This window comes from Macaca mulatta, chromosome 18, assembly GCF_049350105.2.
Source record: "Macaca mulatta isolate MMU2019108-1 chromosome 18, T2T-MMU8v2.0, whole genome shotgun sequence".
Taxonomy (NCBI): Eukaryota; Metazoa; Chordata; class Mammalia; order Primates; family Cercopithecidae; genus Macaca; species Macaca mulatta.
The window spans coordinates 61806913-61832625 of NC_133423.1; positions in this window are offsets into that span (position 1 = coordinate 61806913).

The window sequence follows — 25713 nt, forward strand, 5'->3', positions numbered from 1 at the left end:
CCTCAAATTCTCAGGCTCAGGTGATCCTGCCACCTCAGCCTCCCAAGCAGCTGAGACTACAGGCATGCATCGCCATGCCTGTCTAATTTTTGTATTTTTTGTACAGATGGGGTTTCTCCATATTGCTCAGGCTGGTCTCAAACTCATGGGCTCAAGCAATCTGACCACCTTGGTCTCCTGAAGTGCTGGGATTATGGGCATGAGCCACCACGCCCAGCTAATTATTTACTTTTTAATGGTTGCCCTTGGTTTAAAAAATGAATCCTGAAATTGTCAAAATAATTAATTGTTACCAGCCATGTTAACCTCCTGAATATTAACTCTTTTCTCCTTCAATTCACAGAGACTTCTCTGTTGTTTGGGATGTCATGGTTGCTGTGTGGTTTGGAAATTATCTTCAGGCAAAAAGATGGGAGGACTTTAGACTCACCATTTTTTCCCCGTTATTTTCTGAGGCACATTTCTGTGCTATTTAAAGAAAAGTTATGTATGTGTGTATGTGTGTGTGTGAGCATATTGTATGGTAGGAATTTAGGTGTGATACGAGTGACTCCTTTATAATCAGAAGTAGTTTTATTCAATGAATCTTTTATTTTAGATACTTATTTTTTAGTTTCAGAATACTATCTCACTCTTTTTCAGAATTTCTATGTGTCTGTTGAAATGACTCGTTTCTTCACTATTTCTATTTATCTTATTTTTTTGTAGATTATTTAAAATATTTATGACAGCCATTTTTGTCCCTCTGTCTTATTCTAATATCTTTTCACTGTCACTTTGTTCCTAGTAACTTCTTTTTGTTTCTTGTTTTTCTCTCATATTGTAGTTAATATGTTCTTACCTATTTGGTTGTGTAGTAATTTTTTAAATTAACAGTAACCTTAAAATTTATACACTTGTCATTGGTGAAAATACATTACAGATACTCTGAATTGTTTTCTTCTTGTGAAGCTGAGGCTGTTAAATTCCTTCAGATTGGCCTGTTTCCTTAGAAACTTGTTTCAGGCTTTTCAGGACAGATTTATTTAGTTCTGCCCTTTATCTTGAAGCATAGCTGTTTTTCCTAGGATATTGTCTTTCTGATAAGGTATGACACTTCGGGGATTTCTCCTACTACTTAAGTCTTCAATTACAATCTTTGTTTCCCAGAACCAGGAAAGCAGCTCTTGCAGCCTTCTGGCTATTGCTTTCGACTTAGATCCTAGGAAACTCACTCTGGCATTGCAATTGAGGAGTCAATCAAGGATTGAAATGAAACTTTATGCATATTTTGAGTCTCCATTCTTTTCAGGATTACCCCCTTTTGAATTTCCATTCAGTCTTGCATCCTCGCACTTCAATCTCTGACTCTTCCTTGAAGTAAAATTGTTGTTTTCTGCTTGAGCTCTCTCTCTTGTTCACACAGAGAACTGGAGGGTTTTCTTTGGTAAAAAGCTGGTCTTACCAAGTATCCGTCTCGTTTCTCAAGGGTCATATCCCTTTCAGGTTCTACCTGCTTTGGTTACTCTCCAGGGCCTTCAACATTTGCTTTTTAAGATACCCTGTCAGAGTTAATATTCGTAATAATCAGGAGGATTAGTCCAATACAACTTAACTCCATTCTAACCAGAAGTGAAACATAGGGCTTCTCCACGCTACTTGCCTCTTACCCTAATAACATAGGAAACTTAATATGCTATGTCTCTCTTCACTTCCTTACCCCTTCTTGACTCTAATGCCATGTTAATATATTATGGAGCATCAGTTTCTGGTTCTCATAAATACAGTAGTTACCCTATATCCACGGGGGATACATTCCAAAACCCTCAGTGGATGCCTGAAACCACAGATAGTACCAAACCCTATACATACTATGTCTTAATTTCTTTATTCTTCTTCAAAATTTCACAGATAAATTTGTTCTTACCATAAGTCTTAGCAACCTCAGCACACAATTCTTTTTCTTTTTGGATTAAGTCAAGAACTTTCACCTTTTCAATTAAAGGAAGCACTTTATGGCTTCTCTTCTGCATATTCAAATTGCCAGTATCACTTCTCATTCACCTGGGGGCTGGATAAGTAAAATAAGTGTTCTTTGAACAGCAGCACTGCCATACTGCAACAGCTGTAGATCTGATCACCAAAATGGCTGCTAAGTGATTAACTGGCAGGTAGTATATACAGCATAGATTTCAGTGTGGATTCTCTGGACAGAGGAATGATTTATGCCCCAGGTAGGATGGGGCAGATGGTGTGAGATTTATTATGCTCAGAATGGCTTGCTATTTAAATTTTATGAATTATTTCTGGAATTTTCCATTTAATATTTTTGGACCGTAGTTGACTGCAGGTAACTGAAACTGGGGAAAGTGAAAAAGTGGGTAAGAAGGGACTACTGGATGCTTTTTAAAAATTATTTATTTAAATTAAAATACATTCTACTAAATTATTTACATAACCAAATGATTTGCCAGATCACATTGTTTTTTCTGGTATTCCTTTTCCTTCTTTCTTGACTACATTTTTCAGGAGTTCTTTAAGGAGATCTTCCATGGCCTGCAAATATCTTTACCCTCAAATTTAAATATTATTTTCAATGAATATGAACTTCTAGGATAAATGTTATTTTCTTTTGTTTTGGGTGTATTACTACTCCATTATATTCATGAATCTAATGATATGGTTGAAAATTCTGATGATAATCTGATTATTGTTTTTTGGTGATTTGTTTCTCTCTGTCTTTAATGATTGAGAATTTCAACTTTTTAAAATTCTTGTTGATAATATTTTTCAATCGAACTCATATATTTATTTTCTTTAATCTTTGTAAAACAGACTCATTATATCTTCCAATATTCCTTATCTCATGTCTCCTATCATTTTTCTCTTTCTTTCACATATCTTCACTTCTTTTTTATTTATTCTTCATATGTATATTTTATGTTCTTTCTTTATTAAAGGCTTCTGCATCTTTTTATCACTATATAATTATTCTTCTATATCACAAATTGCTTCTTCAGCAATATTCTTCCTAATGTTTAACCATCTATTGAATATTTTATTTAACTATATTTTTAATCTATATCTAATTTTTTAATAGCCATTTGTTCTTCCTTCAGGTTTCTATTATGTTATTTATATTTTAAAACATATTTATATCCATATTTTTAAAGTCTTGCTTCGACCACTCCATTGATTCTTCTTTCCTCTGCTCTTATTAAAGACATCCTACCGGGTTAGAAAATTCAGATTTGCTTCAAGAGGTGATTTTGTTTACCGTCTTTCTTTTACAGGGCTGCTGGTTCTCAGATGTCTTGAGATTTTTCCTTATAAATTCATTGTTTATTTGCTCGAGACCATTTACCATATTGCCTACTAATTACCTATCAAGGAGATAATAAAAGCATAGACTCTAGGCTGTAAAAACTTCAGCTGAATTGGGTGTAGGGGTCAAAACAACAGGGTGGAGAGTCTCTAAAGTTTCATCTGCTCTCCTGTCAACTACAAATCTCCCCAACTTCAGCTTCAGGCCAGCACTCAAGCAGTTAAGTGTTGGCTGAAATTTTTTTTACATAATTGAACTGACTCTTTTTCTTTCTTGTCAGTTAATTCATATCTGTTTAAATTATATCATTTTACGTGTCTTGATAAAATGAAGAGTTCAAAAAATATGAAAAAAATTTCCAATTAGCAGGATATTTGATATTATATAAACCAAATGTTCCTATGGTGTATTAATCCCCTACTTAATCTCCTAAATTATTTCTAAATATTTCAGAAGCTTCTTGTGCTTTAGATACTAAGATATTCTACCTGGTGATACAGCACTATTAAATATTAATTGTGTTAAGAAGAGATATTCTCATTCTGTAACCTTAATGTTACATGAATAGTTAAATTTAACTTATTTTAAGTATATATCAATAGTTTAATCTGAGCAGTATGTCCTTGAGGAAGTGTGTTTACTCTTTAATTTGAAAAGCAAAAGTCCTTAAACTGCATATATGATTGTCGATATTTTTAACCACGTGCAAATGTTTGTAAAGACTAATATTTCTTATGTTTAAAATCCAAGTAATAAAATACTATTTAAAAAACTATGGGCCTCAGTAATGTTTTTATAATAATGTTACCAATTACAACATTATTTTATCCAATTACAATAGAGGTATATGCTAATTAGGCTTTTGTGCAGCCTGGAATCAGAATCAACTGATTCTTCAAGTTGTAAATAGATCGCCTTCTGCCTCTTAAATATAACTACTTGGCTACCATTGTTGCCTACAAAGAGTCATTATTACGGAGTTTCAAAACCCAATCTGCAATCAGACTGTTTGTGTTTGAATGCTGATTCACTGATTCCTAACTTTATGATTGGGAGTATATGCTTAAGCTCAATTTCTTTGTGAAATCAAGATCAGAATGCCACCTTAAAGGAATATTAGAAGGAATAAATGTATTAACATTTGTACTTGACTTACATATGGTAAAAGCAGTTTATGTGCTTGGTACTTCTACAGCTATGACTACCACAAACACCATCACTACTGCTACCACTAATGTTATTGCCACTAATATTATCATTTTTAAAGACATCCTACCAGGTTAGAAAATTCAGATTTGCTTAAAGAGATGTTGCACAGAGTTATAAATTAATTGATAATCTCTTTAAAATTTAATAATAACATTTGAAGTAATTATAAAAGAGAATACTTCATCAATAATTTTAGATACCAGAAATGATTTGCTTTGTAAACATATGTTCATAGAGATAAAATTATTTCCATAATTTTTTCTAACTATGATTAAAGAGAAATTCCTGCGATTTATAAACTAAGCAATTAGCCCTGGAAAAACATTTAGATTCATTAAGATTCTATGAAACTGTATAGCTTGTAAAATGTAAGCTCTTCAGGCTTCATGAAACATAATAAATGACACTTTGTATTATCTATGAACAGAGAGAATCTTCTTTCATTTTGTAGCCTACATAAAAAGTATAATAATAATGCAGGGTAAACTACTAATAAGAGAAACTAATAAGAATCATGTGCTATAGAGAGCATAGCACATACTTCGCACCCTTGCACATTTCCAGAATTGCATTTGTATAGTACTTTTCAAATGTTTATTTAATTGCTTTTAAAATAAATGCATTTTAAAATTCTCACTAATTGTATATTTACTCTTTATAACCTGTTTTTACCCTGGAATCTAATAATGATCATGTTCCTAAACCAATACTGCTCCATATTTATTGACCTATGAGGTGACAATGCTTTTGACAAGTAGACACTTTCATAATGTTGAATCAGTCTGAGAATTCTTGTGCTGAGGGATCATCTACAGGATTTCTGCTGAGTAGATAAACAGCCAAGGCTAAATGGATAACTTCGGATCAAAAGTATTACCGCTGGAAATCTCTATTCCTTACCTATATAAATTTAAATAAATTGGCATAGGATGTTCTTTTTAAAATTTTGCCATTTATGAGTTTTAAAATTTGTTCTTAAAATGTATTTTGTTTGCTTGTTTGTGTGTGAGTTTTAACCATAAATATATAAATTTCCCTTTATTCTGGAAAGATTTACAGAGTGATCACCATGTACCAGGTGTAGGGGTAGGAGCTGAAACTGTCTAGAACAGAATTGACCCAAATCAAATATTTAAAATGGTAACAGCTGGCCAGGCGCAGTGGCTCACGTCTGTAATCCCAGCACTTTGGGAGGCGGAGGCAGGCGGATCACCTAGAGGTCGGGAGTTCGAGATCAGCCTGACCAACGTGGAGAAACCCCATGTCTACTAAAAATACAAAAAATTATCCGGGCATGGTGGTGCATGACTGTAATTCCAGCTACTTGGGAGGCTGAGGCAGGAGAATCGCTTGAACTCGGGAGGTGGAGGTTGTGGTGAGCAGAGATCCTGACATTGCACTCCAGCCTGGACAACAGGAGCGAAACTCCGTCTCAAATAAATAAATAAATAAATAAATAAATAAATAAAAATAAAAATAAATGGCAACAGCTCAGTGAGTTCTTCTTAAGTAAAGTTTACAGCACATAAGTCTAAGTAGATGGAAAATATTTTATAATTTTGATTATGTATTTGTTTTCTCACCTCAATTTTTTTGGAAAATACCAAGTGGTTTCCCTCTTCCTCTCACTTTAATATGGAACTATCATTAACTATTTCTCTTTTGAGAACACATATACATATAGTAGTATATATATAAATAATATATAGTAAATACAAGTATTTAATACTTGCAGATCACTTTTATATGGTATCTCATTTCATTTTAATCTAATGATATTAAAGTCATTATCTCTTATTAATAGATGAAGAAATAGAAGCAAAGGAACATCTAGACACTTCTCAAAGTCACACAGATAAACATTTATCATTCCAATACAACCTCAATTAAAGTAAAACCAGTGTCTCTTTTTGTCTACCATTGTAGTAGCGCCTAGCACAGTGCCTGGCATAGTTAAGGTGATTGATGTGTATTTGTTGAATCAAAGAAGAAATGAAAGTTTAAGTCCAAAGCTTTGTCTTTACAAAGTGATGAGGGAGGTACATATTTAGTATTTTTTTTATATATATATATACCCACACACACACACACATATAATATATATATATACACACATACATTTTTTTTCCTAGAGGCCAGGCACCATGTTGTGTTTTGTATTTAGTTTATTATTTAATCCGTTAAATGAACAATTTATTTAAAAGATAACTCTTTTTGCCTTTATGTCATAAATACAAAACTGAGTTTGGCAAGATTGATAACTTGTTTTAGCTCCATAGCCAGTATGAGCAAGACCTGATGTTTAAATTAACCTTTCTTATATCAAAATCTGTATACTTTTTATTATATTATGAGATATATGAACTAAATAGGTATAAAATGGATCTTGGGAGTACTTTAACATTAATATTGGACATTTTTACTTAATTCAAAATAGGTGTTGAAAGGTACAAAAGTAATTGATCTTCATTCAGAGAACTGTGACCTGACCATTGTTTAGGTTACTGACAAATCAGCGTGTTGTAACTCTCATTAACGTTAGTGAAGTTATTCATAGTAAGTAAATAATTACTAGAATTTATTTTAGAAACTTCGTGATTTAAGATTAGTTACTATGCTCTATGTAGATTAGATATGTTGCTAATTATTTAAGAGAACAGAAATAATCCATAAAATGGTCACAATTAAGTATAAAGGAGTGTTGCTTTTTATTTATACTACTCTATTTGTGGTAGTGATGAAAAGGAGGACTAAGTTTAAGATTGATAAAGGAATATATAATATTGAAACATGTTGATTAGGAATTCTACTGCTATGAGAGAAAAACCAACATCAATGAGAAGAAACTAGTCAATAAATAGTTTTTTTGTGCAATTTAGAATCTTTCTTCTATTCATCCTTCAACTGTATTTAAAACTGCACCTTCTTCTTTAAGATTAAATATATCTGTTTAAAATAACATGTGAAAAATTAAGAGATCACTTTCTGTGGCTTCTCTGCAGATCAGGAATTTATATCTATGTGTCTGTATTGGCTATAAACATACATCTCTGAGTATGTGTGTATGCATATACACACATACGCACGCATATATGCATATTAGATGCTCATGTTTTCATTTACTCCTTAGATATTTTGAGGCTTTTGTTTTGTTTTGTTTTTGTTTGTTGTTTGCCTAGGCTAGCTTCCTGATACCATATCTTTCCCATTCTAAAATGGAAAAGATGAGAATGAAGGCATCTTTTATTTCCTGTTGTTGTGCTTTGATTCTGATAAGGGAAGATGTATGCCTCTTAAAAATTATTGATAAAACAGAAATGTATTATATATTTTAAAAAGGCATTTCTAACTGAAGCATTTTGGAGGAACACGACGGGCTTTAGGGTGATATTTATAGATAATGTTTTTGGTAATGGAGAACTCGAGTCCGTAATACTTCTTTTCAGGAGAACATGGAAAGACTTCAATTAGATAAAGTTGAAGAGACTCACCTGTGTCTGAAATAGCCTCAGGTCAGCCATAAATAAATGGAAATCCATACTAGTTCGATGGAATTCTAACTTGTAACTAGTTTAGGATGTGCAACAGCAACTCGCCATCTGATGTGCGCAGAAATTATAGTGTGGACTGAATTCTCAGGATAGATCATATTATCACACTGAATCAGGACAATGGCCTATCTGGGATTGCAGGGACTGTGGTCACAAATCATTGAGGTAGCTGAATCACTAAAATAGCATCAACGTAACAAAAAAGTAGCCTGGAAAATGAATGTATAATATTACTCTGGAGAAAGCAGTTGTTGAAATTTACATCTAAACCACCTGATATTGCACAATCAATAATAGAAGATTTCTTCCCAAATTTTGTTTATCAGGGTCAGCCTCAGAAATTTAATAGAGTGGCTTGCAAGCAATTTAAGCTGGAGGGTTCTGTTTTCCATGGCTTTTGCACAGAGAATTGAATTTATGGACTCTTCATGCAGCAGTGGCTATTACATACAAGGTGCCAATGACTAGTTGATTATCTCAGAAGGACCTCAAAGCTAGTTGGGCATGAAATAGAGGACCTCTTCAAATGAAAGGGATCGGAATATTCAACACAGTTTATAAAGTGTGACAACTCTATTATGTAAGTTTGAACAATAGCCAGTGTTGGAAAAAAATCCATGAGAATATCCAGGAGAAAAATAGCTTGGCAGGGCTACTGACCATGACAAAATATAGGCTTCATTATTGGTAGGAGGAAAATGTTAGGAGATTTACACATGGAAGCTTCTATCTTGAAAATTTAAATTATGCTCTATAGAATATGGGACTAGTCCCCAGTAATGTGAAGCTATTGTAGCATATATAATATTTGTAATGGCTGGCTCCAGATTTCATGTAGAAAAATGTCTCCATGATTCAGTTTGAAAAAAAAGTATAGATAATATCTCAGCAATTCCAAATAGAGACCATGATGACCTTTACTTCCTATAATGGAAAGAAATGTGTATACCGTAGGCAAGAACAAAGGACAGATTATTACCTTATCCTTTTCTATGGAGGAAGCTTTTTTTTAAAAACAAACTTTAAATTAGAACAGTTTTAGATTTAGAGAATTATTGTGAAAACAGTAAAGAATTATTGTGAAACAGTAAAAAGAATTCCATATATCCCATACCCAGTTTTTACTATTATGAGCATCTTACATTAGTCTGATATATTTGTTTCAATTAATGAACAATTAGTTGGTAAGAGCTAATGTTCATATTTTATTCAGATTTCCTGAGTTATTATCTAATCTTCTTTTTCTGTCCCAGGATCCCATCTAGGATATCATATGTCATTTATGTGTCATGTCCCTTTAGGGTCCTCTTGTTTATAAGTTTCTCAGACTGTCCTTGTTTTTGATGACCTTGACAATTTTGTGGAACACTTGTTAGTTATTTTGTAGAATCTGTTTCAATCGGGATTTGTCTGATATTTTCTCTTCATTAGACTGGAGTGATACATTTTGGGGAGGAAGACCACAGAGGCAAAGTGCCATTTTTCTCACTTTGTATCAAGGGTATGTACTATCAATATGACTTATGACTGTTGATGTTAACCTTCATCTCCTGACTTGAGGCAATGTTTGTCAGTTTTCCTCACTATAAAGAAGTTACTTTATTCTCCTCACATTCTATATTGTTCTCTTTGAAAGAAAGTTACTCTGATATTATGAAAAATATATTTGGTTTTCATTCCCTTTTCCTGGCCTACAATGCCCCAAATCCTTGAGTCTTTTGTGTGTTTTTTGTCTGATAGGTTCAGAGTGAGGGCTGGTCACTAGAAAGACCAAGGCGGGATTACAGGGTTGGAAATTTCAGCCCAAACTTCAACTTTCGGGGAGAGCAGAGGAGCCGAAAGTCAAGTTGATCACCATTGCCAATAGTTGAATCAATCATGCCTATGTAATGAAGTGTCCATAAAAACCCAAGAGGTCTGGGTTTGGGAGCTTCCTAACAGCTGAACACATGGAGATTCCTGGAGAGTGGTGTGCCCAGGAAGGCATGGGGGCTTGGTGCCTCTTCCCTTATACCTCACCCTATGCTTTTCATCTGTTTCCTTTGTAATATCCTTTGAGAACTGACAAAACATAAGTGTTTCCTTGAGTTCTGTGAGCTGCAACTTAATACAACCTAAGGAGGGGGGTCATGGGACTCCGAACTTGAAGTCAATCAGTCAGAAGTTCCAGAGGCCCAAACTTTCAATTAGTATCTGGGGGGAAGTTTTGGGGACTGAGCCCTCACCCTGTAGAATCTGACACTGTCTCTGGGTAGACAGTGTGGGAACTGAATTTGAGAACATCTAGCTGCTGTGCGTGGGGAAAAACTCCACACATCTTTTCACAGAAGTCTTCTTCTGTATTGATGATTGCTGTGGTAGTATGAGGATAGAGGAAAAACACAGTTTGAAGTCGTTTGTCTCTAAAGAGTCACAATGTCCAGTCCTTACTTAAGGAGCAGAGCTTATTTTCCACCCCCTTAAAGGCAGAGTGCCCATAAGAATCTTCTGCACTGGAGAGTTGTCTGTTTTGTTCCATGTATTTATTTATTTACTTATAATGAATAAACACATGGATATCTTTGACATACTGTCGGTTGTAATTCAACACCATTTTACTTCTTTTGTTTTTCAAGTTAGTCCAGCTTTGGCCGTTGGGAGCTCTTTCAATTGGCTTTGACGTACTCCACCATTGTTTTATTTTGATTTTTGTTTGTTTGTTTTTAGCACTTACTTTCTGGCACTGCAGAATGACCCAGGCTTATCTTGTATACTTCCTTCCCTAATCTTAGCATCACTTATTTCTCTGAGGAGTCCTTGTTCCTTTAAATTGAAGAACGGTTTCAGAACCTAAGTTCTTGGTGGTAGGCGTGCTCTTTACAACTGAGTTGCCAGTGCTTTGGGGCTCTCTCAGCTGACAGGGCAAGACGATGTTTGTGTGTGTATGTGTGTGTGTGCGTGTGTGTACTTACCTATAAATATATCCACATGTAACCAACTGCATTCGTTTAAATATCAGATGTATTGACGTAAGATGATTTTTTTTTCATCTGGTACTATATGATGATGTTCAAAAATTGCATATTTTTGTGTCCTTTCTGGCACTCTTTGATAAATCTATTTTATATAATGTTGCTTTGGTCTCTAATTTTGTTACAAACTAAAATAAAAATATTTTCTAAAAGAACTCTCACTACTTTCAGTTTAAGTAAACTGTTCAGCTTTTGTATACTAGAATCCAGGGATTGAGGAAATATTTTCAAAATCTGATGGCCTGAGACCTCTGAGGTCTGTTCCTCTAGGAGGGGTAGTTGTTGGAAAATCAGTTTATACTTTCCCAGCCCTTAGGATACTGGTGTTTCCTTCCAGGAATTAGATTGTTCTTTCTTTATCTTAGCTTTGCAGAATTCTTAAAGACCTGTGGTGGCCGGGCGCGGTGGCTCAGGTCTGTAATCCCAGCACTTTGGGAGGCTGAGGCGGGCAGATCACGAGGTCAGGAGATCGAGACCATCCTGGCTAACACGGTGAAAACCCGTCTGTACTAAAAATACAAAAAATTAGCTGGGTGTGGTGGCAGGCGCCTGTAGTCCCAGCTATTCGGGAGGCTGAGGCAGTAGAATGGCGTGAACCCGGGAGGCGGAGCTTGCAGTGAGCCGAGATCGTGCCCTTGCACTCCAGCCTGGGCGACAGAGCAAGACTCCGTCTCAAAAAAAAAAAAAAAAAAAAAAAAAAAAAGACCTGGGCTTTCCAACCTCCCAGCATATTAAGTCACCTGGGGAACTTAAAAGAAAAAAAGAAAGAAAGAAAAAAACAGTACTGATATGACCCATCGATCCCAAACCAAATACAGTTTCTGTAGGATGAGAGGCTAGAATTATGTTTCTGAAAAACTCCCTAAGTGATTATATTATACAACCACAATTGCAGATGCATTGATATATATGACCTCCAACCTCTTTTGTTCCTGAGATTACATGAATTTCTTATTTTAATTAATATGATCTGCCTCTGTTTTTTAATGAATATGAGGCAATACATGCAAAATAATCACAGCTTTAAAAGTTATCTAGTACCTGAACAATTAGATTAAAGAGAGTTTGCTTTATTTGCTATAGACCCTTTTATCTTGGCACCATATAAACCCAATTTTAGAAAATAGACCTTGTAACCACTTGAGAAAATAAAATTGTACTAGGCCATTGTAAAACTGTTATTCCAAGATTCAAAGTTCAAGTCCATTGTGGGTGATTAGAAATGCTTCCTATATTGGCAAATTACATACTCTTTGTACCTACTTCGAGATAGCAAGATCCAGTTCTTAAAAAAATCAGGAAAAGACTGTTTCTCCACCGTCTAAGTAGAATAGTATCAAAGCAAAGAAATAACATGGGCTGTTCTTGAAGGTCTTCAGGGAAAATTTTAGATCACTTTAATAATTTATTCAGGTATTACCTATGGCCCCAGGTCAGAAAGCATTGTAATCTAATGACTGAAAGTATTAAACTAAAAACCTCTTTGGATCCTAGTTCTGAGACTCTGTAAAAAGCGTTTTTGATACAGAGAAGTCATAACACATCCATGTGCTTTGATTTCTCCCTATGTAAAAAAAGAATAACTGCTGCTTCTTCATCAGATGCTGAATGGAAACACAAGGCAATTGTTGCCCAAAAGACCACTAGGGTGGCCAAATAGTAGAAAGAGAACTTTATTGGTGATATTAGTTTGCAAGCCAAGAAGAGACAGTCTCCAGCATGGAGCGAAGGTGCTCTCTCTTCAAAAAGGAGGAGGACAAGTTGGGTTTTGTGCCTCCTTGGGCTGGTATCAAACATATTCAGCAGGTTTGGGAGGAAAACTATACATATATATGAGGGGAGCCAAGTGCGTGTAGTTGGGTAAACATGTATGTAACATACATCCTATGTTCATTTTGGGGAAGGGTTTTAATGTTAAAATAAGGTGGAATTTGCCTCTTTATGTCAAAAGGTGAACTACAGGACACAAAGAAAATTTGTGTGCCGCCTCAATAAGCTGGCTGAAACTGGCCTGAGATCTGCAGTAGTTTATTAGAAAAGATTTTTTTGTAAGGCTGCTGCTCTGTACAATCAGAATTGTAACTGATACCTCCTATTGTCAGGGAGTTTAGCCATAAAAATTTAGAAATTTGCCATTCCAGCCAGGCCCTAAACCCTTGACTCATAACTTTGTTTCCTTCCTTTGGGTCCATCTTAGTTGATAGAGGGGTCTTTCTTGGTCTCTCAGATCACGCTATCTATTAGAACAGATTGTCTCCAACCTTTTAAGCAGTAGGGACCAGTTTTGTGGAAGAAAATTTTTCCATAATTTTACCATAATGTAGAATCAGTGGGAGCCCTGAGCTTGTTGTCCTTCAGCTAGATGGTCCCTTCTGGAGGACACAGTGAAAGATTATCAGACATTAGATTCTCATAAGAAGCATGCAGCCTGGATCCCTCACATGCACAGTTCACAATACGGTTTGCACTTCTATGAGAATCGTATGCTGCTGCTAATCTGGCAGTAGGCAGAGCTCAGGCGAGTGACAGAGAGCAGCTGTAAATACAGATGAAGCTTTACTTGCTCACCTGCCGCTCACCTTCTGCTGTGTGGCTCGGTTCCTAACAGGCCATGGACAGATATTGGTCAGTGGCCTGAGGGGTTGCAGACTTCATATTAGAAGATGCTTCAGACTGTACAGTAATAAGGCCTCTACAATGTATCACAATGTCAAATTGTTCTTGCTCTTTATTTAATCCAAATATCTTTTTTAATTTGAGGATATTTCCTCCTGGACAGTGGCCTGAAGAATTTGCCACAGCTTATTTGCCATAAGATCCTTCCCAATAGTTTGGCCCAATGTTTTCCTTTCTGATTGCAACCATCATTTGTCTGTGGAATCTTACTCTAGAACTCTCTTTCTGCACTTCCATGCACGTTGTGAGCCCCTAAGTGAACCCAGACTGTTCATGAAGGCCAGCAGGACCCACTATGGCTGATTTATGCTGTTAAAAGAGTGGCTTAATCTTAGTTTTATCAGTTTTTGCTCTCCCAGCTCTTAAATTCCATGATTCTAATGGTACATGTGAAAATTCTGAGTGGGTTTAGTTTCCTCATTATAAAGATCTCTGACCCTATCACATGCTAAATAAAGGTAAATTGGATAAAATCATATTAAGGACCTTTATTTGGGGGTTTGATGATGAGGTACAGTACTCCCTCACATATCTGCAGTTTCATTTCAGTTATCCGTGGTCAACTGTAATCCAAAACTCTTAAATAGAAAATTACAGAGAAGAAAACTTCCTAAGTTTTAAATTTCTTACCATTCTGAGTGGCGTGATGAAATCTCATGCTGCTCTGCTCTGTCCCCTGGAATATGAATTACCCCTTTGTCTAACTTATGCACGCTGTGTGTGCTACCTGCCTCTTAGTCATCAACATTCCCTGCTCCTTATATGTCACCATGGACGTCGATGTGTCTTTATGATCCGGGATAGCCCAAAGCAGATGGCCTTCTCACATACTGTCAGAAGATCAGTGGTAGTCTAAAGCTACATCACATTTTCTATGTCTGTCACCTCACTTCACATCAACATGTAGGCATTTTTTCATTTGCATCATCACAAGAAGAAAAAGAATGAGCACAATAGAATAAAATATTTTGAGAGAGAGAGATAACATTCACATAACTTCTGTTACAGTATATTGTTATAATTATTCTATTTTATTATGAGTTATTGTTGCTTATATTTATCTGTGCCAAATTTACAAATTAAACTTTATCATAAATTTGTATGTATAGGCAAAAAACATAGTATATATAGGGTTCAGTACTAGCTGTGGTTACTTATATACACTAGGGATCTTGGAACATGCCCCTGTGGATAAGGGGAAAGTGCTGTATTTAATTGGAGAGTTTTCTCTATGAGTTCCTCTGAAGAGCTTCACTTAGTGGAGAATGAAGTAAGATGACAGTGTATGGAAAGTGCTGCTGAGCTTCAAAAATAAGCCTCTTTTTTTGAGCACATTATTTTTACAGTTTCTTCCAAGGTAGTTCTTAACTGAGAACATTTGAAAGCTATTCCTCTATAGGAGAAGACAGTGACACACAGATGGAACTCATTACTTGCAGTGCCACACACAGCTCAAGAGAATGTTTAATGTAGGTAGAAAAAGTAGCTCTTTTACCATTGTCTTTCCGTACCAGTCATGTATACATCTGACAGATTAGGATGGCGGAGTGTGCAAAAGTAGCTTCAACAGACACGATTCTAAAGGCAGGATTGGACTATAATTTTTACACCGCTAAAATAACCTGTAAAACACATTGAACGATCATGCCATAAATTGTACATTTGCAAATATTCCTGAATACTTAGAATCTCCCAAGATAGAGGAACTTTTAACACCAGAGATATCTGGCCAATCTTGCAGGAGGAGAACAATTTTGATTAAGAAACACTAAAAAGGGATTTGGAAGATATGGGCATCTGAACACGGGTACAATATGGGGAAAGAATCTCAGCATTCCCTGTCTGAAAAGAAACTAAAGATGATCTTTCTTTTAAGTTGAACAATAGGTTTATTTTTAGAGAGTAACTATAAAACAAACTGTAACTGTGCTTTCATTTAGTACTTTTGAAAGTGTTAAGCTGGTGTCAGGTACTTTTAATATATCACTTCATGCTTTCTATAGGTCCTATCTATGTCCCCCCCAAATTCACCTGGCTTTTTCACCTACATCTTCCACCTATGTCCACTCCCCACTATACCAGGCTTTTGATAATACACAGAAGTGGACTCACCTAACCCATTTTCTCGGAGACAAATCAGAATGTGTAACTCTAATCAAAAGAGGATTTCAGATCCCTTGGCAACCTCATCCCTGCATTTAGCTAGACTTGGGTCACAATTGAGAGTTTGGTTTTGATTTACAACCCTCAGCAGTGTGAGGAAACAAAGATACCTTTTCCACCGACTTGCTCTGCTTTACTGTGCTTCTCAGTGACTCTAAGCGTCAGCCTGAGAGTAACACAGACTTAGGTTTTATCTGACCTCTGCTAGGAACCACTTTTCTAACTGCGGATGAGCTGTGTGATCATTAAGAACATTATCCCCAGAGGATTAGCCTTAGGATTCATAAACTTAGGTAATATGTATACCTCGTAGAAGGTAGACAATAAATAGTAATTATGTGATTATAGTATTCACAGATTATATATATTATCCAAAGGTGCCACGAATGTGGCTCTGCAAATAAATCACTTAGTGCCTAATGCCATATTGGCAAATTATTATCTTCTTGGTTTTAATCTTTGACTCTGCCACCTGCTATCTGGGTCCTCTCCATGGCTGAACTTCCTTTCTCAACTCTATCCGTTGAGGCTTTCTCTGTTTCCTAATTCCAGGTTACAGAGATGTACCATGAAAGAAAGCATTCTCAAACCTAGAAAGATATCCTGAGGTAAGAAAACTTTTAAACACTGTAAAAGATAATCATTCTGGTTTATTAAGGTTACAGTACTTTGTCTAACTGGCTAGCATTCATTCATCACTCTTACCCCTATAGTTAATGCAGCCATGATATTCAGCTTATTCTTCCTACCAAATTTGTCTTAATTCCATTTACTTTTTCCTTCCCATCTACCTCCACAGAAGTCCATCATCTTGCAGTACTGCAATGCATTGTGAACTATTCTCCCAGCTTTCATTTCAGCTACCTCCCTCCCATCATTCCTCCCAGATCACTTCACGATGCTCTCCTTGCTTTCAGGATATAACAAAGTTCTATTGCAGTCTTCATGTCTTGCATGGCCTGACTTCAGACCACAAGTTCATCCTCTGCTCCTCTTGCTTCCAGTCTAGGCACCCCAGTCCCAGTGTTTTATCTTGGTTCTTTCTGCAATGTCTTTAGGAGGGATTTTTTTTTTTTTTTTTTCTGAAATGCCCACTCTCCTCCTCCTCCTCCTCCTCCATCATTACAGTTAATTTCAGTTCATCTTTTGGAATTTAGCTCAAATAGTATTTCTTCAAGGAGTGTGTCTCCAACTTTCCTGCCTCCCCAAAGCAGCCAGGTCTGCAGTTCATGATGGGTACCTAGTGTACTCTTGTCTTGTTGCAACATTCATTACTATTGTCATTTAATAGTCAATTTTGCAAATAGAAGTTTAATAACTGTCTCTGCTGCTGGGATGTAGCTTCAATTGAGTAAAAACTGCTGAACTTTCCTTTCATCATCTACATTTGTAAAACTGTTATAATAGTAGCTTCTCCTATGTAGAAAAAATAGATGATGCAGGAAAAGTGATTGATATGGGTTAATTGTACCCAATAAGCATGCACCAACTTAATATTACTATAGCTAGTGTGTTTTATGGTGGAGGAGGGAGGAGGCTGCATGAATGAGAGAGCAGGTTTCTACTCATTGATTGTCTAGAAATGCATTATCAAGAGGTGAACTGACAGAGGGAAAGGCTGGAGCTGCCTTGCCAAACTGAGATGAGCTTAATTTTAGAACAAAGCAGGAGTCCATGCATGGATTTGAGCTACAACATCAGAAAGAAACTTACAGGGTGGATGGTTGTCACAACAATATTGAAGTGAAGTAATTTTAAAACCTTAACTCTGAGGTTTGAATGTCAGACCCATGGAACTGTCAGCAGATCTGAGCCCTGTATTGGGTAAGATGTGGACTTACTGGTGGAAAAGGGTGTTCACCAAGAGAAGATAAATATGCTGAATTATTTAAATTCATCATTAAATAAGCTGAAGTTCTGATACTGTGACCTGCAGGAATCCTCAGTCCTTAGTCATCTTGGGAGAAAGAATTAGCCCCAAAAGATAATTTATTGAAGATAAATAGAGGGCAGATAGTTTATTGAGAGAAAGAGAACACTCTGAATGATGAGGCAGACTGGGATCCTGAAAGAGAATGAGCCAGCAGGAATCCCAAGAGTACTGTGTTGGATTTTCATGCTGAATTTTTTCTTGAAGTTCCTGCCTCTGTCTCTGCCTTTCCCCCCACATTTTTTTTTTTTTTGGAGACAGAGTCTCACTCTGTCACCCAGGCTGGAGTGCAGTGGTGTGATCTTGGCTCATTGAAACTTCTGCCTCCCAGGTTCAAGTGATTCTCTTGCCTCAGCCTCCTGAGTAGCTGGCATTACAGGTGCGCACTACCACACCCAGCTAATTTTTGTATTTTTAGTAGAGACAGGGTTTCACCATGTTGGTCAGGCTGGTCTTGATCTCCCAACCTCGTGATCCATTTGTCTCGGCCTCCCAAAGTGCTAAGATTAGAGGCGTGAGCCACTGCCCTCGACCTCTGCTTTTTTATCTTTGTTTCCTCACTCCAGCATTAAGTCCCCATCTTTGCCCCTGTCTAGCTCCCCGCTGCCTAGTTCCTGCCTAGGGTTGCGGGATTCTCCTTTACTATTAATTGATGAGCTTGCATGGACCCATTGTTGGATACAAATTCTCCCTAATGGCAGTATTGCTTATTACCGCCACCCCAAGAAGGGTGTATAACAATCAAATCTATACTTATTACACCTGTATATCATGTCTAGACATGCTTATTGCTGGTTGTCTCTGGGGTGTGAGATTTTCCAGACCTCCTTTTTCTCAGGGTCTCTCCTCCTGCTCGTGTCTTGCCATCTACCTACTCTAATAGTTTTATGCTAAAAGTTTATTTTAAAGTCAGGTACTGTGGAAGGATTATTTGAAGAGGTCTACTCTTTTCACAAGGAAGCTTTGGTGTTGTCATTCTCTCCATTGATGGTAAACTGCCTATGGAGAAAGCTTTTTGTGTTGTATCAACTATTGGCCAAGATTAATGACATGTGAAAACCACAAAAGAGAAAGCCACTAAAGAGAAGTTATTCTTGGTGATTTGGACCCTCTTGCCTTAAGAAAAGGCAAATTCTCTCAGATTAAGAGCATCCAGACAACTGTACTTCAGCTACTAAAATTTCTCTCATGTTAAAGTCGTTGAAGAATTTAAAAATAGTCAGCAGCAGTGGAGAAAAAAGCTGTAAATATTTTGAGACTCTAAATGTTTCAGAAGATCCCCAGTCTATCTTTTTTTAAATAGATAAGATGACAAAGCAGACAAAGGTGAAATAAATTTAAAGGTTTTGAATACCACTTCTGTATTTGGTCCTGCCATCTGCATTTACTCTAAATTTTTGTTTTGTTTTAATCTTTAAGTAGTCTGAAGGTAGTAGTATGTTATTATTTCTAATTTATTATGACTAATAATACATTTACCTGGCATTTGAGAGCAAATTTATCAATCTTCAAAAGCTGTGTTCTGATTTTTTTCTCCCAAACATAATTAAAAACAAAAACAAAAACAAAAACAACAACTTCTAAAGTTTCTTCCAATTCTAAAACTCTAAAAATATACTTAGATTGTAGCATAAAGAATCTTCCTTCTGGCAAAATTTCAACATGTTTAAATGCAATTCTATACATATTCCTTCCTGGACCTGAAAAACCGAAAGTGCATTGAGAAAAAAACATAAAAATACTGACAGGACTAATTTTAAATTCATGATTACAAACCTCAAAGGGACTTTACTCCTTCCAGGCAATCCTACTCCATACCTCTCTGGTAAATTCACTCTCTCATTCAACTCTCATTGTCTTTTCTTTCCTCAAAGCTCTATAACCTTGTCTTTCTTCTAACTCTCAGTTACTAACCATGCTATTCATGAATAGAAAAACTAGAAAACTTCTAGATGTGTACAATTACATGTTGACCAACTCAGTTGTTATCTGTACATGTATGTTTTCTCTGTCTTATGTTATAATGAATTGACTTACTGCCACAATCTTACGACACCAAGCTCAAGCTGCACATTGCATTCTAATATCTCATCAATTTATGGATGTTGCTCCTTAAATAGTTTCTTCTCTCCCAATTATTATTAGTTTTTTTTTTCATATCTACTAGAACATTGCAAGGACTATGTGTATTTGTATATCTCCCAAATGGTTCAGCAGAACTGATGGGTGCTGGGGCTCCTTTCCTTGGCTCTGCTGGTGCAGACTACCATTACCATATCAAGGAGCCCCAGGTGATTCTGGAAATCAAAGGAAGAGAGGTGGACCTCTTCCAGGACACTGGAGTGGGCCTTTCAGTTCTCCTCTTCAACCAGGACCCCACCTCCTCTCTTAGCATGATCATGAGGGTCATCTCAGGAAAGCCTTTAACCTGATATTTTTTCCAACCCCTTAGTTATAGTTGGCCAGACCTCTTGTTCACCCATGCCTTTCTAATTATGTCAGAAAGCCCAATTCCTCTGCTGGGCGGGGATATTCTAGCCTGTCTGGAGACCACCATCCTGATGGTCCCAGGACAAACTCTTTGTCTCCCCTTAACAGAGACAGATAGTAACCCAGAAGTTTGGGGAATTCAGGGGAAAACTGACCTAGCCACAACTCCCATACCAGTCCAGATCCACCTTAAGGATCCCACCTCCTTCCTTAACCAGAGACAATATCCCCTGAAACCAGAAATTAGAAAAGGACTAGAAGCCTTTATTGATAACTTGAAGATGCAGGGCTTCCTCAAACCCTGTAGTAGCCCTTATAATACCCCGATATTGGTGGTACAAAAACCCAATGGGAAATGGAGACTGGTCCAGGACATCTGCCTCGTTAATGAGGCTGTGCTTCGAATTCATTCAATGGCTCCCATTCTTTATACCCTGCTAGCTCAAATAGTTGATGAATTAAATGGTTCACAATCCTGGACCTAAAGGATACCTTTTTCTGTATGCCATTACACCTGACTCCCAATATTTGTTTGCATTTGAGGATCCCTCCAACCAGACCGCCCAACTAATCTGGACAGTGTTACCTCAGGGATTCTGAGACAGCCCCCACCTGTTTGGGCAGGCATTGTCCAAAGGCCTCTCTCTCTGAGTTCCTTTATCCTCAGGTTAAAGTTTTACAATACGTAGATGACATTCTCCTCTGTTCCCCTGAGAGAGGAAATCTCTCAGGGGGGCAGTAAGGCTTTTAATTTTCTGGCTAACAGAAGATATAGAATTTCAAAACCTAAAGTTCAGCTCTGTTAAACTTCAGTGATGTACCTAGGTCTGATCTTGTCAGAGGAAACCAGGGCATTCAGCAAAGAAAGGATTAAGCCCATCTCCTCCTTTTCCTTCCCCAAAACCCTCAAGCAACTGAGGGGATTTTGGGCATTACAGGATTCTGCAGACTATAGAAACCTGGGTTTGCTGAAATAGCTTGTCCTTTATATCACCTAATAAAGGAGACTCAGGCAGCTAAACTGGGAACCAGAGGCTAAAAAGTCCTTTGACCAACTAAAAGAAGCCTTGCTTAAGGCACCAGTCTTTAGTTTTCCCACAGGGAAGACTTTTAATCTTTACATATCAGAAAGGTAGGGAATAGTCCTGGGAGTTCTAACCCAGGCCTGAGGTACCAGCCCTGCAGGCTGTAGACTAAGTAAGAAGCTTGATTTAGTAGCTAAAGGATGACTGACCTGCCTCGCGGAAGTTGCAATAGTAGCCTTGCTCGTACCAGAGGCTACTAAGTTAACCATGGATAAAAACTTAACCATTTATACCCCACATAATGTGGCAGGACTGCTATTTCTAAGGCAAGTCTCTGGCTAATGACAACCGCCTCCTCAGGTATTAAGCTCTGCTATTCGAGGAATGTGAAGTCCAATTAAGAACCTGTCTCTGAATCCAGCCACCTCCCACCCAGAGGAAGTTGGGGAGCTTGAACATGACTGAACAGATAGTAGTGCAAACCCCTGCAGTCAGAGAGGACCTCAAGGAAACCCACATAGAGATCCCAGATTGGATTCTCTTTACTGACAGAAGTTCTTATGTAGAACAAGGGATCTATGAAGCAGGGTATGCAATAGTTACCCTGAATGGCTTTGTTGAGAGTGCGTCTATCTCCTTGGGCACAAGTATTCAACTAGCTGAGCTAATTGCCCTTATGAGGGTGCTCAAATTAAGCAAAGGAAAAACAGTTAACATTTATACTGATTCTAAGTATGCTTTTCTAGTCCTTCATGCCCATGTCACTACTTGGAAAGAGAGGAACTTCCTTACAGCTAACAGGTTTCCCATTGAACACCATCAGGAAATTAATAGATTATTAATCAGGTAGGTCTCTGAGAGAAATTTGACTGCTATTTTCCCTAAAACAATGCCCTCTGTCAGCAGGAAGTAGCTAAGATCAGTCATTGACCGTATTCTAATGGCAGTTAGATGTGCCTCTTCAGAGAAAGAAATGATAGAAACAGGAGGCCGAGAAATTCTAGGCAAACAGGGGCAGGTTCCTGATGAAACCATACCTTCAAGCTGAAAAGTCTGAAACCCATGGCCCAAAGTGAGAGCTTCTATTCCTCTTTGCCTGCTTACTCCCAATTGGATCTTTCTGAATAATATCTTTCTGCCAATAAAATGTTGCCTTTTCCAAAACCACCTACAGCCCACCCCACCATGCCCCAGCCTTGTGCCAATAAAGACCAAAGACTCAGTCAGTAGAGAGAGAGAGAGAGAGAGAGAGAGAGAGAGAGTTGGCTGAACTTTAGGGAAGAAAGGTGACTTAACTTTGTGGAAGAGACAGCCAGACTTTGGGGAGAAGAAAAGAAGACAGCCTGACTTTGGGGAAGACTACCTGCCCTTCATGTGCCCTCTCCAGCTCCCCTCTCTGCTGAGAACCATTTTCACCACTCAGTGAAATCCTCTGCCTTTACCATCCTTCCAGTGTCTGTGTGACCTCATTCTTCTAGGACAACAGACAAGAGCTCGGGACCTACCATGTGCAGGTACTCAAAAAGGGTGTTACACCAGCCCTTTGCCCTCACTGGCAGAGGGCAGGTGCCCCACATGATGAGGCAGGGGCCACTGAGCTGTTCACATATAGCTGCTCACAGACAGAGGAGCTAAAAGAGTACTGTAACACTCCGTCTGGGGCTTTGGGGTCACAGGCACATCCACCTAGGTCCCACCATCAGCCCCACATGGGCCTTACTGGCTGGATCCCACATTCACTCACTTGTGCTTGGTCTACCCATGGGCTCCACATGGAGTTTGCTCATCCCAGTTCCTGGGGCAGCCGGCCAGGTCTTGCGCTTGCTCACTTACATGCTGTCTCCCACAAAGGGTTAAGAGCAGTAGGCTGAGTAAATGTTCTCTCCCGTTGCGAGTTCGACAAAGTGGCCAAAACAAATCCTGCATCATATATATGCATACACAACCATGCAAACACACACATGTATATATATATGTCTTAGTAATAAGGCTGCCATAAAAGAATACCATAGACTGGGTAGATTGTAAACAACAAAAAATTATTTTTCATAGTTTTGAAAGCTGTGAAGTGCAAGATCAAGGTGGCTGCAGATTCAGTGTCTGGTGAGGTCCTGTTTCCTGGTTCATAGATAGCTGTCTTCTTGCTTTGTTCTCACATGCAAGTGAGTGAAGGAGCTAGGCAGAGTCCCTTAAAAGGGCACCAATCCCATTCATGAAAGCTCTGCCTTCATGACCTAATTACCTCCCAAAAAGTCTTCCACAAATACCATCACATAGGGGATTAGTTTTCAACATGTAAATTTTGAGGGGACACATTCAATATATAGCAATATATATTTATCTATATTAGTGCTAGTTATGTTCTTGAAAGTCACTGGGAACACTGTGTTAGAAGATATGCAACCCCAGACCCTGGAGGAAATACAAGGTTAGATTCCTGAGAACCTCAGGCCACAGTGTTTTGTCTTATGTGTGTTTCTGTTTAAAGACACCATATTTAATATCTATATTTTTTTACAAGTAATTGATTGCATGATTTTGAATGACTTAAAATCAGAAGATTTGAAGGCCATTTGCAATATATGGGTTCATTTGGCAATATTCTTGGCTCATCAGCTTTGAAAACCTGCTCTTCCACATAATCCTCTATGACACTCAGCAAGTATTTTAAAAATTCTACCACGGACCCCTGGATTTCAGAATTTGTCTCTCCTTCAAATTTAACATGTTCATGCCAGATCTCTTTTTGAAATATGAGAGGCAGCCAGTTCTAGCTGGGATAGGTTTAAATTTTTCTGACCCTGGATAATGTGACTGTAAATTTCTCTGGCTTTTACATAACAATGTGTCTCACTGTCTTTTTTTCTTTTATCCATCACTATCTCACTAATGTACAAATTTAAGCTATTTTTCTATCTTCTCCATAGCTTTTTTCATACACGATAGATACTTTAGGACTTTCCAGAGTAGCCTCACATGTCCATCAATGAATTCCCTCTTTCTTTTTCTAGATGTACTGTATTATTGTTGACTCATCAACATTAAATGCAGGGCCAACAGCACTATGACTAATGCCTGAATGACGCTTGTCTAATACTCACATTTTCTGTGGAAGACTTCTAACCCCTTTTTTGTGCTTTGAAACACTAGACAGCAACATTTCAGTAGCACACTTGGGAATCATTTTAAATGGTGAAAATCAACAACAAAAAACTCAAAAATGTAAAAAAAAAATGCAACTAAATTATGAAAAGAACACTTATTTACAATACAAAACTGAAACGAGAAGGCAGAGCATTGGCATTACCTCATTTGACTTCAGCTGGGAATGTGCACATCCAGTGATTCAAATTTTTTTACTGCACTGTTCATGGCCGTCGATGACTGGAAAAACACCACAGGTATTGATTTTGTGGTTACACAAATTTCAGCAAGTAAGTTACAAGTACATAATTCATGAATCATAAGTGTTAAGTGTATGTGTGTATATATATGTATTTATATATGTATACATGCTGTGTGTGTGCATATATATATGTTACAATTATATGTTATAATTAAAACCACAAATAAATTAGGTATATGCGCTATAATCAAAAATAACAAAAATGAAATATTTTGACTCTGCTTCACATGCAATTAACTGCCCTGTATCTCCCATCATTGAAACCTTACATAGTCTAATTGGTTCATTAAAATTTATTCTATTGTTTCTTAAACTGCAACATTAAAACTCCACTGTCAACCTCATCAATAGCCTACACTTTGTTAAATCCTATAGTCAATATGTAGTCCTCATTTTATTCAACCAAGCTACAGCATGTGACATAGTTGACCATGTCCCCCTTCTTAAAACTGTTCAGTGGGTCTTCTGGATACCTCTGTCTTTTTCTGAGACTTTTTCTTCTAGAACGGTGATTTTCAATGTGATGTGTGAATACTAATTGCGCTATACAAAGACTTTTCAAGGAATAAAGTGGGAAATAGTTTTAACACTTTCTCCATTGTGTTCTTGCCTGATACAAATTCACGCTGGTTCTCCTTTATTTGGTTACCCTTCTCACACTTTACAAAAGAAACATATACCTTCACCACCTCTGAACTCAGGAGGGCACACTTCCCTAAAAACACTAGGGAGCCATACAGATGTTAATGTTGGTACTGAGGAAATCAAAGACTAAAATGATAAAGTAACTAATAGTTTTGCAAATCATGTCTTTGCTAGTTTTTGAAATCTTTGTTTTCAACAAATTTAAAAAAAGCTTAATGAGTTGTTCTTGGTAAAATCTTATGAGAATTAGAGACTATCTACTACCACACACAGGTTGGACATTAAGCATCAAAATAACCTACT